This window comes from Mus caroli, unplaced genomic scaffold, assembly GCF_978045245.1.
Source record: "Mus caroli unplaced genomic scaffold, Mus_caroli_1 scaffold_7, whole genome shotgun sequence".
Classification (NCBI taxonomy): domain Eukaryota; kingdom Metazoa; phylum Chordata; class Mammalia; order Rodentia; family Muridae; genus Mus; species Mus caroli.
In genome coordinates, this window is record NW_028227262.1 from 18,412,501 (window position 1) to 18,427,695 (window position 15,195).

At 39.1% G+C, this 15,195-nt stretch overlaps 1 pseudogene; it reads right to left on the bottom strand.

Annotated features, from left to right (window-relative positions):
• LOC110287991 (RNA-binding protein 39-like) overlaps nucleotides 1-15,195 on the bottom strand; it is a 50,970-nt pseudogene that overhangs the window by 877 nt on the left and 34,898 nt on the right.

Consider the following 15,195-nt stretch of genomic DNA (forward strand, 5'->3'; position numbering starts at 1 on the left):
CCTAATACTCATTGGCAAGTTAATCTATTTGGTAGAGTCACTGAACTGCCATCAACAAATTCCACATAGGCAATTCCTTTGAAAGTCTTGAATTTCTATCAGAAACCATCCTCACATCTAGAACCTTTTCTACTGTAGAGAACAATTCTTCCAAATCTCTCGGTGGACTTCTTGCTGACAATTGCAAACAGAAAACTGCCCTTGCATCCCTTTCCTCAGGAGTGAGATTATCAATAGGTTCCTTCATAGGGCTCTTGTCTTTCCTGAATGGATTTTTCCTTCTCAAACGTCTTCTGCGTAACACAATCTTTCCTTCAATGGGACTGTTAAATTTTGGTCCAGAGTAGGGACTTCTGTAGAGGCCTCAGAAATCTTCTATCTGGACTTTGTGAGCATCTTTGAGACCCTTATCCTAGCCAAATGTAAGCCAATCTTCTCCTGGCTGCCTAGGGATCAAGTTGAAGAACTTATAGCTCCTCTTTTAGTCCCCATCTGCCTGGATGTTGCCATGCTCCCACCAAGATAAGGGACTGAACATCTGAACCTGTAAGCCAAAGCAATTAAAGGTTGCCCCTTATAGGATATGCTTGATCATGGTATCTTCACAGCACTGAAATCCTAACTAGGTCTAGGTAATAAACATAAATGATTAATAAAGCAAATTTCCCACATGACCATGTAACAGAAGAGTATAGAAGATTCCTTCCTAGGGTCTATGTTCTCTCAAGTCATAGACTTTTGACTTAAGTAGAATTTAAAACATGACATCCCTCATGTGGTAAATGCTTCAAATCCAGTAAGAATACAATAAGTTTCCCCTAACGATGGTTCTACTAGGCATATCTTTCTTAGCATGTACATAGGTATGATAGGAACAAAGACCTTGATATATTTACTCCTCCCAGTAGACTTCAATATACTTTCTGACCTTTTCATAGGTAGTCAAAGGACAAATGTTTCCTGAATGATTTGAGATTAAATGTCTATGTTGTGGTGTCACAGTGTGTTGTGACTTCAGCAATATGGAGTTACCATGTAGTTACTCGGAGTAAGCAAGTATAGAGGCAATATAGTCTGCTGTGTTGGAGACCTCTGTGGACCCTGACTTGTACTTGATTTTCATTTAATAACTCATGTTTTGTGATGTCAGCTATAACCTTACTAATTAGTACATTTCCATAAGACCTTTTCTTACACCTTTTGTTTGGGTTAATCTGACTTTCATTCTCTCCTGTCTCTTGCATTTCTCATCTCCATTGAACACTCAGTCTTCAGAATCAACTCCTCAGCTTTCATATGAAACATTTATCATTTGCTGGTGTATTGATGTTTTCAGAAACAGTAAGTACTGATTTCCCCCAAATAATTTTGTGTTTGTCATAAAATAGTGCTTATAGTTAACTATGTGCTGCTCTGGCCATTATATCTTTAAACATGTTTCAAAATTTTTCTTTCTTTTGAGATAGGCATTTACTCAGCCAGGCTACCCTTTAACACCTAATTCTTATGTCTCAATCTATCAACTGCTTGCACAACAGACATGTGTGCCTATCCTGTTATTTTGTTCTTGAATAATAACAAGCAAAATTATTTTAAATGTGTTACTTTGTAATCCCAGTGTCTGAATCCTAGTGGATTGAATGTACTGTTGCTGCTGGCATTTGCTCATGGTGACATTACTTTGTGTCTTTCAATGCATTTCTTTTTACTGTACACAAAGTATTTGAGGCATGCTACCCACATTGGTAACTTTCTGAGAAATCTTTGTTCCATTAAGTACCATCAAATATGACAGCTCTGGCTTACTTCTAGTCTAAATGTGGCCCTGGCAGAGTGGACAGCTAGGTTCCAAATCAAAAGAAAAATAATTTTATCTCAGCTCCAACAATACTCTCAAGAAGGCTGTCACAGTGTTCATCAAAAATAGACTATACATTATCAGATAGATCAATATGTTCATATCATATCAATTATTATTATTAACTTTGGTTTGCCTATATAAAAGAAGAAAAGTATACAAAGTTTGTATGTAAAGCATCATTTCAAAGAGGCTATTCCTGTTCCCGATGCTTATACCTATACTGGCTAAACTTACCATTGCTTGCCACAATGACTGGACAGAGTTAATGTAATTGTTTATAGTATATAGCAACGTACAGAGGGAGATATGTGCAGCAGATAACATTTGTAGTGATGTACCAGAAGCTGAGAGCACACCTTCATCCTGATTAATACATCTTTTAAGATCAATCTGCAGGTTCCTCAGAAGACTGGATATAGATGTACCTGAAGACACAGCTATCCCACTGTTTGGAATAGACCCAAAAGATGCCCTAATGTGCCATAGGTGCACATGTTCCACTATGTTCATAGCAGCCTTATTTATGATAGCCATAAGCTGGAAACAACCTAGACGTCCCACTACAGAAAAATGGATACAGAAAATGTGGTTCATTTACACAGTGTTATACTACTGAGCTATCAAGAATGAGGACATCCTGAATTTTACTGTCAAATGGATGGAACTAGAAAATATCATCCTGAGTTAGGTAAATCAGACTCAAAAGGACATGCAAGGTGTTTACTCACTAATAAGTGGATATTACATCCCTCCAAAAAATATTACCCAATATTCAGTGTACATAACTCAATAAGCAAAACAAACTGAAGTACCCATATGAGGATGCCTCAGTCCCACTTGGGAGAGAGAAGAAAGAGATCACAAGTAGGGAGGTAGGGAGGTACTTGGAAGGAAAAGTGGACAGGATGGGGGGAAATTTTTTGGGAGGTGAGGGGAACCTTATCTGATATTGAGTGAGGAAAAAAGACTGAAAACCTGAAGACCAGCAGAAATAATGTAAACAGGCAACCTCAGGAAATAGGAGGTTGGTGGTACCCTCCAGAATGCACCAGAGACCTGGGAGATGAGAGACTAAAACAACTCAATGGGAGAGACCTTAGATGAAATGCCACATAGTAGGGAGTGGGAAATTATAAAGCCAACAGGATAACATCAAGTGAGGTATGAGTTTGCCAAACCACAGCCCCATTTCAGAATCATAATAGTTCCTGTTTGAAACAGTTCAGGGATGAAAATGTAGAGGAACCTGAGGGAATGAAGGTCCAGCAACAGGCTCAAAGTACGGTCCAGCTCAAGGGGAGGGCCCAAGGCCTGACACTTTTCCTTAAGCTATTGAGAGCTCCCAAAAAGTGACATATCATAAGTTCCTACCAAAAGACCCAACAAGCAGCTATTAAAAGAATGAATTTATGAAATTCCTAGGCAAATGAATGGACATGGAGTGTATCATCCTGAGTGAGGTAACCCAATCACAAAAGAACTCTTAAGATATGTACTCAGTGAAAGTGAATATTAGCTCAGAAACTTAGAATACCAAAGATACAAGATACAATTTGCAAAACACATGAAACTCAAGAAGAACAAAGACCAAAGTGTGGACACTTTGCCCCTTCTTAGAATTGGAAACAAAACAACCATGGAAGGAGTTACAGAGACAAAATTTTGAGCTGAGACGAAAGGATGGACCATGTAGAGACTGTGATACCCAGGGATCCATCACACTATCAGCCTCCAAACGCTGACACCTTTGCATACACCAGCAAGATTTTGCTGAAAGGACCCGGATATAGTTGTCTCTTCTGAGGCTATGCTGGAGCCTGACAATCTCAGAAGTGGATGCTTACAGTCAGGTATTGGATGGAACACAGGGTCCACACTGGTAGAGCTAAAGAAAGTACCCAAGGAGCTAAAGGGTTCTGCAACCCTATAGGTCGAACAAAAAAAATGAACTAACCAGTACCCCCAGAGATCCTGTCTCTAGCTGCATATGTAGCAGAAGATGGCCTATTCGGCCATATTGGGAAGAGAGGCCCATTGGTCTTGCAAACTTTATATGCCTCAGTATGGGGATATGCCAGGGCCAAGAACTAGGAGTGGGTGGGTAGTGAGTGGAAGGGGGAGGGTGTTGGGTTCTTTAGGGATAGCATTTGAAATGTAAGTGATGAAAATACCTAATTAAAAATAAATTAAATAAATAAATGAAAAAAAGAAATAGTCATATTTAGATATTTGCACCCAACCAATGGAAAGAAGCAGCTGACCCTTTTTGTTCAATTAGGGAAGGCTGAAAGAAGCTGAGAAGAAGGGTGATCCGGTAGGAGGGCCAACAGTCTCAATTAATCTGGATCCCGAGATCTCTCAAATAGTTGACCACCAAAGAGACTGCATACAACACCTGATAAGAGTCTTTGAGCAAACATACAATAGTGGTCTACACAGTCTTTGCTCATTCAGAGATGATGCACCTAGCTATCAAGGAATCTGAAGGCCTCAGGGAGATTAGAGTTCATTTTGGGTGTGGGTGGGATCATCGTCTTGGAGATGGGGTGGTGTGGAGAAGAGGTGTGTGATGTGAAGCAGTTGGAAGGTGGATGGGAGGTGTGGAGGATAAAATACGGAGTGTAAAAAATGAATTAAAAATAAAATAAAATTAAATTAAACAACAGAAATTGAACAACTCTAAAATGAAAATAGAACTGGAGTACTGGAGAATAGATATCACAGTGAGAAAAGTGCCTGGATATTGAGCTTGAATAATTGGGTTTAGTTGCTATCCTGGAATCCAGGTAAAAACTCTGGACATGGTACACTCATATACTCCTAGTAATCAGAACACAAAGACATGTATAATCCTTACTAATGGTCATTAGTCAGCTTACTCTACTTGGAAACTTTGTTACACAAAAAATGTTGTATAGCATTATCTGAGAAAGCATGACTAAACTTGATCTCTGACCTTATATCCATGCCTTTATATCCCTAAATGTAATGTACCTAAACTAACACACACATACACCCCACACAAACATATTCTCCTTTCAATCATCGCTAGAATTCACGAATATTTTTCAGAATTCTTTCATTCTTTTTAGCCTGGATTTACTCTTTGTAGCTAGATTCAAAATTGACAGGAATACAGACACAAACCTGTTAGTTTCTGTTAATATACCTTATCTACCATCACTAAATTTGTTTTTATAGTCTTCTTGAACTTCCCTCATTGAAATCTCCAGAAAGTATGACTTGGGAACAATGCTCATTTCAATATTTCAACTTCAGTTGTATAATTGCCAGTCTCAGCAATTCGTACTGTTTCCCCCTTCTCTGTCAAGCCATGAAACCACCAAATTTCCCCCTCTTGCTTCATGAGTCACCCTCAATGAACAAAAATATCATTATGATTGAAGTTCCTGTTTTATTCTGGCATGATATCATTACCAGCATTCCAGCATTTTAAAGGTTGAGATAGGAGAATTGTCAGTTTGATCTCAGTCAGAATAACACTATAAGATAGATTGGATGATTGTCTTTCTCACACAAGCAGAACTGCATAGCAGGATGTCTAGAAGAGCTGGGTAGGCCAAGTACACCCCTGCACTGTGGTTATAGAGATGCCCTATATCAGGTCACATGCCCTCACATCTTGTGTCTTTTCCTTGATAATAATAACTTTGTTTTAGCTTTTTGAACGTTCTATATCACAAAGTCATGTTCTTTATTTACAGAATGTCTTTACATCTATATTTGCACAACAATAACCTTTCATAGAGCATTGACATTGGCAAACTAAGACATCTCTGTGAAATGTTGAGAAGTGGTTTGAGTAGTATTGGTAAGCTGTGAGTTCTGCATCATTGTACCTTCACCATTGCAGTGGGTGATGCAAGGGCCTTACCCAATCTTCTATTTGGGCAATTTGTGTACCAAGGTTATCATTTGGTAATACAGAATGTTCAGCAGTGTTACTAAACATGAAGCTCACTTTTAATAGCAGAGTAGTACTTCTTTGTGGAAATATAGCACATTTTCTGTTTCCATTTTTTCCTTGAAAGATACCCAGTTGTTTCTAGCTTTTGACCAGTATAAATAAGCCTGCTATGAACATAGTGCAGCATGTATCTTTGTTCTAATTTGGAGCATCTTTTGTAGAATATGCTCAGGAGAAGTATATCTGGGTTTTCAAGCAGAAATATTTTAAATTATGTGAGGAAACAGCAGATTGTTTTCCAAAATGGTTTTAGAAGTTTGAAATCCTAGAAGCATAGGGCTGCAATAATACTGTACAACATTCTCGCAAAAGGAATCCAAGAACAGATCATAACCGTAATTCACCCAAATCAGATTCTACTTTTTAAGTGCATTTATTACTTAAGCAGTATGTAATGGCTTCAGTTTTCATTGATAACATTGGACTATGCTGACCTGTTCTTTTTAATGTAGTGACAGTGAAATCTGGCACATTGCATTTCTAATCATTATTATTGAACATACTGTAGTTGCAAACCCTTCTTCAGATTCACAATAGTTTCAAAATCCTTGTAAGTCAGGCAAAACTAGCTCTATTTAATGCAAATTTGTAACTTAAAAATTGATTCTGTGGAATAAATGTCCCTCTATTGTTGTGTCAAGGAACCATGATCAAAGTGCCTTAAACAGGAAGAGATTTCATGTGGGACTTTTGGTTTCACAGGTTAGAATCTATGATTGTTATGGGAGAAATCGTGATAGTAGGCATGAAGGAATGGCAGTAGCAGAAAGTTCAAATCTTTAGGTACAAAGACAAAGCAGAGAGGAGTAACTGCCAATGGCATAGTCTTTTCAAATCTTAAGGTCTATCTTCAATCACAGGGACCTCCTACTTCTTTCTATACAGTTCCACAGACTGGAGAAAAAATTATTGACATACATAAGCTTAGTAGAACTTTTCTCTTTAAAAACCAATGTAGGCATACTAGGTTGTGACTGAATATTTACCATGGCAATTTTATGCTGGTTGGATCCTTGTAAAGCTACCTCCTGACAGGCTCTGCCAGAGCATGACAAATACAGAGACAGATGCTCACAACCAACCATGGGACTGGTACAGGGTCCCAAATGGAGGAGTTAAACAGTAGACTGAAACAACTTAAGGATTTTGCAACTGCACAGGAGGAACAACAATATCAACCAACCAGACCCCTGAGATCTTCCAGTGACTAAAGCAACAACCAAAGTGTATACATTGAAGGACTCCTGACTACAGTCACATATGTAGTAGAGGATGTCCTTGTTGTGCATCAATGGGAGGAGAGGCCCTTAGTCCTGTGAATACCAGTCTCCTAATACAGTGTAATGACAGGTCAAGGAGTCAGGAGAGGGTGGGTATGTGGGGCAACACCCTCATAGAAGCCGGGAGAGGGAAAATGTCATAAGGGAATTCATTGGGAAACCTGGAAAGGGGATAATTTTGAAATGTAGAAGTGTAAATAAAGATATTATCTAATAAACGACAAGAACAATTTGGTACAAAATGATGGTAATGCACATGTCACAGTTATGGCAATAGTCAAAGCTCAAACTCCCAACTTATATTTAACATGCTTCTATCTTGTAGTGATTTTCTGAGTTGATCCTTCCTCATCCAGGTCAGAAGTTCTTTAAGTGCACACTATTCTAAAGGGAGGCTTCTTAAAACTCCAGACATAAACATCTCAAACCTGAAATTCTTGAAACTGATCAGATGTACTAGTCTCCTCCTTTCCCAAGTTTATATAATTAGTAAGTCCTTCTGAGACATTCCAGCATACTGAACTTTCTAGAAGTTTCTCAGAGCAAAGTACTTGGTTAGAATAGGCTCAAATCCCCTAATCTGCCCAGAAGAGGCACTATCCAACCTGTTAGGCTATTTCCCATACTGGAGTGATTTTCAGTAATTTTGCTCCCTCTGAGTCATTATTGTTCTTGTGAGTAGCTCAAATGAAACATACCAAAGTGTTAAAGTGTTTGCATTTCTTATTCAAATAGTATGAAAACTAGCTTAGATCCGATTGTCCTATTGCAAATATTGACACTTAACTATTTTCTCCAAAACTGTGTGTAATACAGGTAAGAATATGATATGCCTGATTTGGGAAGGTAGGTCTTCACCACTCTCTTCTTGGGTGACATACCTATCTCTATGTTGCTATAGAAAACTTCACTGCTGGCTCCTAGATTAATGGCTCAGGTAGCATGTGTTTCCTTTGCCAGGCATTAGCACCTAGTCTGTATCATTTTTAGTGCACAACAGAGAACAGGATTGCTCTGTCTTGCAACACATGCACCATATGTCATTACTACCAGATTAGAGAGAGAATACCAACAATCTTACTGCATTTCCAAATCTTGGACACTTTTTTCCTTTTTTTTATTAGGTATTTTCCTCATTTACATTTCCCATGCTATCCCAAAAGTCTCCCATACCCTCCCCCCACTCCCCTACCCACCCATTCACACTTTTTGGCCCTGGCATTCCCCTTTACTGGGGCATATAGAGTTTGCAAGTCCAATGGGCCTCTCTTTCCAGTGATGGCCGACTAGGGCATCTTATTCTTGAAGAAGTATCTGTTTCACTGGCCTGGAACTAACTTATCAAGCATGCTTCAGTATCTCTCCAGTGAGTCATAGGATACACATGCTCTGACCCATTTAAATTGATGCCACTAGTTTTATGGATTCAACTCATGCTAGCAAGAAAAGGACTTCACCATTTTCATCCATATATATATATATATATATATATATATATATATATATATGTGTGTGTGTGTGTGTGTGTGTGTGTGTGTGTGTGTGTCTTTGTGTGTCTGTGTGTGTGAGTGTCTGTATGTATGTATGTGTGTTTGTTTACATGAACAGACATGTACGTTCGTATTAATTTGAATATGTATATATATATACATATATATATATATATTTGTGTGTCTGTGTGTGTGAGTGTCTCTATGTGTGTGTATTTGTTTACATGAACAGACATGTACGTTAATATTAATTTGAATATATATATACACACATATATGTGTATATAATTTGTACATCATAAAACTGAAAAGCTTCTATAAGACAAAAGACACAGTCCACAGGATAAAGTCAATAGGAGAATTTGAGAACCTACAGTTGGAAAAAAAATCTTCAAGGACTCCACATCAAATAGAGAGATAATATTCCAAATATATAAAAACTCAAGAAGATAACCTTCTTAAAACAAATAACTCATTAAAAAATGAGGTACAGAGATAAACATAAATCACCACAGACTAATCAAGAATGGCCAAGGAGTACTTACAGAAATATCTATGACCTTAGTCATAAAGTAAATGCAAGTCCAAAGGAACCTGAAGTTGTATCTTTCTCTAAGATTAAACACTTATGCAAATCACATGCAGGCAAGCATGTGGACTGATCCTGGTGTGATTTCAAACTGGTTCAACCACTCTGGAATTCAATTTGATGGTTCCTCAGAAAATTGGAAACAGTTCTTACCTGAAGACCCAGCTATAGCTCTCTTGGGCATACACACAAAAGATGCCACATCATACCACAAAGACACCTGTTTCACTATGTTCATAGTAGCCTTATTTGTAATAGCCATAAGCTCAAACACACTGGATGTGTATAAAACTGAAGAATGAATACAGAAAATCAGGTTCATTTACACAATCGAATAATACCAAGCAACTAAGAAAGAGGACATCATGAATTTTCCAAGGAAATAGATGGAACTAGAAAATATGTTGGGTGAGGTAACCCAGACCCAAAGGGACATGCATGGCATGTACCAACTAATTAGTGTATATAAGTAGCCCAAAACTACAGAATAACTAGTGTAAAAGCCACAGATTGTAAGAAGTTTAAAAAGCTGAAAACCAAGTGGGGATAATTTATTTCCACTCAGAATGAGGAAAAAGATAATCATGTCTTTCAGAGGGAGGGAGTGACCTGGTAGGGAAAGGGAGGGGCAAAAGAGAACAGGATCAGGAATGGTGGAGACAAGAGAAAAGACAAGAGGGTGAGAAAAATGAATAAAATGTGCAGCCTCAGTGGGTTGGGAGTTCAGGGGACCCTCTAGAAATTACTAGAGGCCTCTGAGGTGAGACATTCTCAGGAGTCTATGTGGATGACCTAAGGCATAATGCCCAATGGCGAGGAGAGAGAACTCAAAGAATTCACCTCCATTAAATAGCAAGGCACTCAAATGGAGAGACTTAGTTACCAAATCACTCTCGAAATTTCTGTTCAAAAATTGTTCTTCGGTGAAAGCACTACAGTGTCAAAATTTGTGAAGATATTGTAGGAAAGGTGGTTCACTGACTGATAAGTCCATTGACTGACCCAACAGGCGATTCATCTCGTAGCAGGGCAAAATATTCATAGGAGTAAATATGGAGATAAAGTGTAGAGCAGATCCTAAAGAAGAGGTCACTCAGACACTGTCCAACCTTACAATTCTTGCCTTATGGAGTTACCAGACCAAGACCCTATTGTGGATACCAAGAAGGAAACAATGAAAGGAGCCTTATATACCTGGCTCCAGAGAGGCATCGCCAGAGCATTATAAATACAGAGGCAGATGTTAGCAGCCAACCAATGGACTGAGTGCAGGGTACTTAATAGAGGAGTTAGCTAAAGGAATGAAGAAGTTGAATGGGTTTGCAACTCCATAGGAAGAACAACAATATCAACCAACCAGAACACCCCACCCCCAAGAACTCCCAGGGACTAAGCCATCAACAAAGGAGTAGACAAAGCTCAAGCTGCATATGTAATAGAGTATGGCCTTGTGATGCATCAAAGAATTTAGAGGTCCTTGGTCACATGAAGGTTTGATAGATGCCCCAGTGTATTCGAATCGAGGGCAAGGAGTAGGGAGTTGATGGTGGGTAGAAGACCACCCCATCAAATCAGAGGGAGGGAGGATGTGATAGGGTGTTTCTGGGAGGGAGGAAAACCAGGAAAAGGGAAAAGATTTGAAATACAAATTAAGAAATATCCAAGAAGAGGAAGAAGAAGAAGAAGAAGAAGAAGAAGAAGAAGAAGAAGAAGAAGAAGAAGAAGAAGAAGAAGAAGAAGAAGAAGAAAAGATAGAAGACATTCTGAGTTTTACAGACAAATGGATGGAACTAGAAAATATCTTCCTGATTGAGGTAACTCAGACCCTAAAACACATGTATATTATGCACTCACTAATAAGTGTATATTAGCCAAAAAGTACAGAATACCAAAGATACAGTCCACAGAACTCAAAAAGCTCAACAAGATGAAGTGCCCAAATGAGGATGCCTCAGTCCGACTTGGGACAGAGAAGAAAGGAATTACAAGTGGGGAGGGAGGGAGGGAGCTTGGAGGGAAATTGGAGAAGGTGGAGTTAAGAGGGAGGGGGGAACCTTATCTGGTATTGGGTGAGGGAAAAGGACTGAAGCCCTAAGGGCCAGAAAAAGGAATGTAAACAGGTAGACTCAGAAAATAGCAGGTTGTGGGGAATCACCCAGAGTTCCCCAGAGATCTGTTAGGTGAGAGATCCCCAGGACTAAACGGGAGGGACCATAGATGAAATGACATACACTATGGAATGGGAACTTATAGAGCCTAACTGCAGCATGAAGACAGAGCTTCAAATGAGGGATAGGGTTGCCATCCCCCAGTTACATCTCTGAAAAATAATTGTTCCTATCTAAAAATATTACATGGAAGGAAATGGAGAGGAACCTGAGGAAAAGAAGTTCCAGCAACAGGCCTAAAGTTGGATTCAGCTCAAGGGTAATTCCCAATGCCAGAAATTATTACTGAGGCTATGGAGGGCTCATAAAAAGTGATCTATCATGACTGCCCTGTGAAAGACCCAACAAGCAGCTGAAACAGTCACATATAGATATGTGAACCCAACCAATGGACAGATTCAGCCGTTCTTGAATTAGGGTTAAGCTGGAAGAAACTTAGGACAGGGGCAATCCTGCAGGAGTAACAGTAGTCTCAATTAATCCAGAACACTGAGATCTCTCAAACATTGAACCACCAAACATACAGCATACACAACCTGATATGAGGCTTCCAACACACATACAGTAGAGGACTTCCGGGTCTGTGTTCTTTAAGAGACATTGCACCTAACCTTCAAGAGATTCAAAACCCCAGGGACTTAGGAGGTCAGTTGGGGTGGGGACATCGTCGTGGAGATGGTGTGGGTTATGGACAAAAATTTGGATTTGGCCGCAGACATCCAGCACCCTCCCAGCCAGAGGACAGTGGTCGCGCCCTGCAAGGGAGCCCTCTGCCTCAGGGGCAGGGAGTGCCATCTTGGATCCGGGACTCAATCAACTCCTCAATAAAAAGACATAGTCTAATAAACTGGCTACACAACAAGACCCAACATTTTGCTGCTTACAGGAAACTCATCTCAGAGAAAAAGATCGACACTACCTCAGAATGAAAGGCTGGAAAACAATTTTTCAAGACATGGGATGAAGAAACAAGCTGGAGTAGCCATTCTAATATCTGAAAAGATTGACTTCCAACGAAAAGTCATCAAAAAAGACAGGGAGGGGCACTTCATACTCATCAAAGGTAAAATCCTCCAAGAGGAACTATCAATTCTTTATATCTATGCTCCAAATACAAAGGCAACCACATTCATTAAAGAAACTTTAATAAATCTCAAAGCACACATTGCACCTCATACAATAATAGTGGAAGACTTCAACCCACCACTTTCACCAATGGACAGATCATGGAAACAGAAACTAAACAGGGACACAGTGAAACTAACAGAAGTTATGAATAATCTGGATCTGGCAGATATCTACAGAACATTCTATCCTAAAACAAAAGGATATACCTTCTTCTCAGCACCTCATGGTATCTTCTCCAAAATTGACCACATAATTGGTCACAAAACAGGACTCAACAGATACAAAAATATTGAAATTGTCCCATGCATCCTATCAGATCACCATGGACTAAGGCTGATCTTCAATAACAAAATAAATAATAGAAAGCCAACATTCACGGGGAAACTGAACAACACTCTTCTCAATGATACCTTGGTCAAAGAAGGAATAAAGAAGGAAATTAAGGACTTTTTAGAGTTCAATGAAAATGAAGCCACAACATACCCAAACTTATGGGACGCAATGAAAGCATTTCTAAGAGGAAAACTCATAGCTCTGAGTGCCTCCAAAAAGAAACTAGAGAGAGCACACATTAGCAGCTTGACAACACACCTAAAAGCACTAGAACAAAAGGAAGCAAATTCACCCGAAGGAGTAGACGGCAGGTAATAATCAAACTCAGGGGCGAAATCAACCAAGTGGAAACAGGAAGAACTATTCAAAGAATCAACCAATCAAGGAGCTGGTTCTTTGAGAAAATCAACAAGATAGATAAACCCTTAGCCAGACTCACTAGAGGGCACAGGGAAAGCATTCTAATTAACAAAATCAGAAATGAAAAAGGAGACATAACAACAGATCCTGAAGACATCCAAAACACCATCAGATCCTTCTACAAAAAGCTATACTCAACAAAACTGGAGAACCTGGATGGAATGGAGAACTTTCTAGACAGATACCAGGTACCAAAGTTGAATCAAGATCAGGTTAATGATCTAAACAACCCTATATCCCCCAAAGAAATAGAAGCAGTCATTAATAGTTTCCCAACCAAAAAAAGCCCAGGACCCGATGGGTTTAGTGCAGAGTTCTATCAGACCCACAAAGAAGATCTGATCCCAGTTCTTCACAAACTATTCCACAAAGTAGAAAAAGAAGTTACTCTACCCAACTCATTCTATGAAGCCACAATTACTCTGATACCAAAACCACAGAAAGACCCAAAAAAGATAGAAAACTTCAGACCAATATCCCTTGTGAATATTGATGCAAAAATCCTCAATAAAGTTCTTGCTAACGGAATCCAAGAACACATCAAAACAATCATCCATCCTGACCAAGTAGGTTTCATCCCAGGGATGCAGGGATCGTTCAGTATGCGGAAATCCATCAACGTAATCCAGTATATAAACAAACTCAAAGACAAAAAACCACAGGATCATCTCGTTAGATGCGGAAAAAGCATTTGACAAGATCCAACACCCATTCATGATAAAAGTCTTGGAAAGATCAGGAATTCAAGGCCCATACCTAAACATGATAAAAACAATCTACAGCAAACCAGTAGCGAACATCAAAGTAAATGGTGAGAAGCTCGAAGCAATCCCTCTAAAATCAGGGACTAGACAAGGCTGTCCACTTTCTCCATACCTATTCAACATAGTACTTGAAGTCCTAGCCAGAGCAATTCGACAACAAAAGGAGATCAAAGGGATACAAATTGGAAAAGATGAAGTCAAAATATCACTTTTTGCAGATGATATGATAGTATATATAAGTGACCCTAAAAATTCCACCAGAGAACTCCTAAGCCTGATAAACAGCTTCGGTGAAGTAGCTGGATATAAAATTATCTCAAACAAGTCAATGGCCTTTCTCTACACAAAGAATAAACAGGCTGAGAAAGAAATCACGGAAACAACACACTTCTCAATAGTCACAAATAATATAAAATGTCTTGGCGTGACTCTAACTAAGGAAGTGAAAGATCTGTATAATAAAAACTTCAAGTCTCTGAAGAAAAAATTATAGAAGATCTCAGAAGATGGAAAGATCTCCCATGCTCATGGATTGGCAGGATCAACATTGTAAAAATGGCTATCTTGCCAAAAGCAATCTACAGATTCAATGCAATCCCCATCAAAATTCCAACTCAATTCTTCAAGGAATTAGAAAGTGCAATCTGCAAATTCATCTGGAATAACAAAAAACTTATGATAGCAAAAACTCTTCTCAAGGATAAAAGAACCTCTGGTGGAATCACCATGCTGGACCTAAAGCTTTACTACAGAGCAATTGTGATAAAAACTGTGTGGTACTGGTATAGCGACAGACAAGTAGACCAATGGAATAGAATTGAAGACCCAGAAATGAACCCACACAACTATGGTCACTTGATCTTCAACAAGGGAGCTAAAACCATCCAATGGAAGAAAGACAGCATTTTCAACAAATGGTGCTGGCACAACTGGTTGTTATCATGTAGAAGAATGCGGATTGATCCATTCCTATCTCCTTGTACTAAGGTCAAGTCTAAGTGGATCAAGGAACTTCACATAAAACCAGAGACACTGAAACTTATAGAGGAGAAAGTGGGGAAAAGCCTTGAAGATATGGGCACAGGGGAAAAATTCTTGAATAGAACAGCAATGGCTTGTGCTGTAAGATCGAGAATTGACAAGTGGGACCTCATGAAACTGCAAAGCTTCTGCA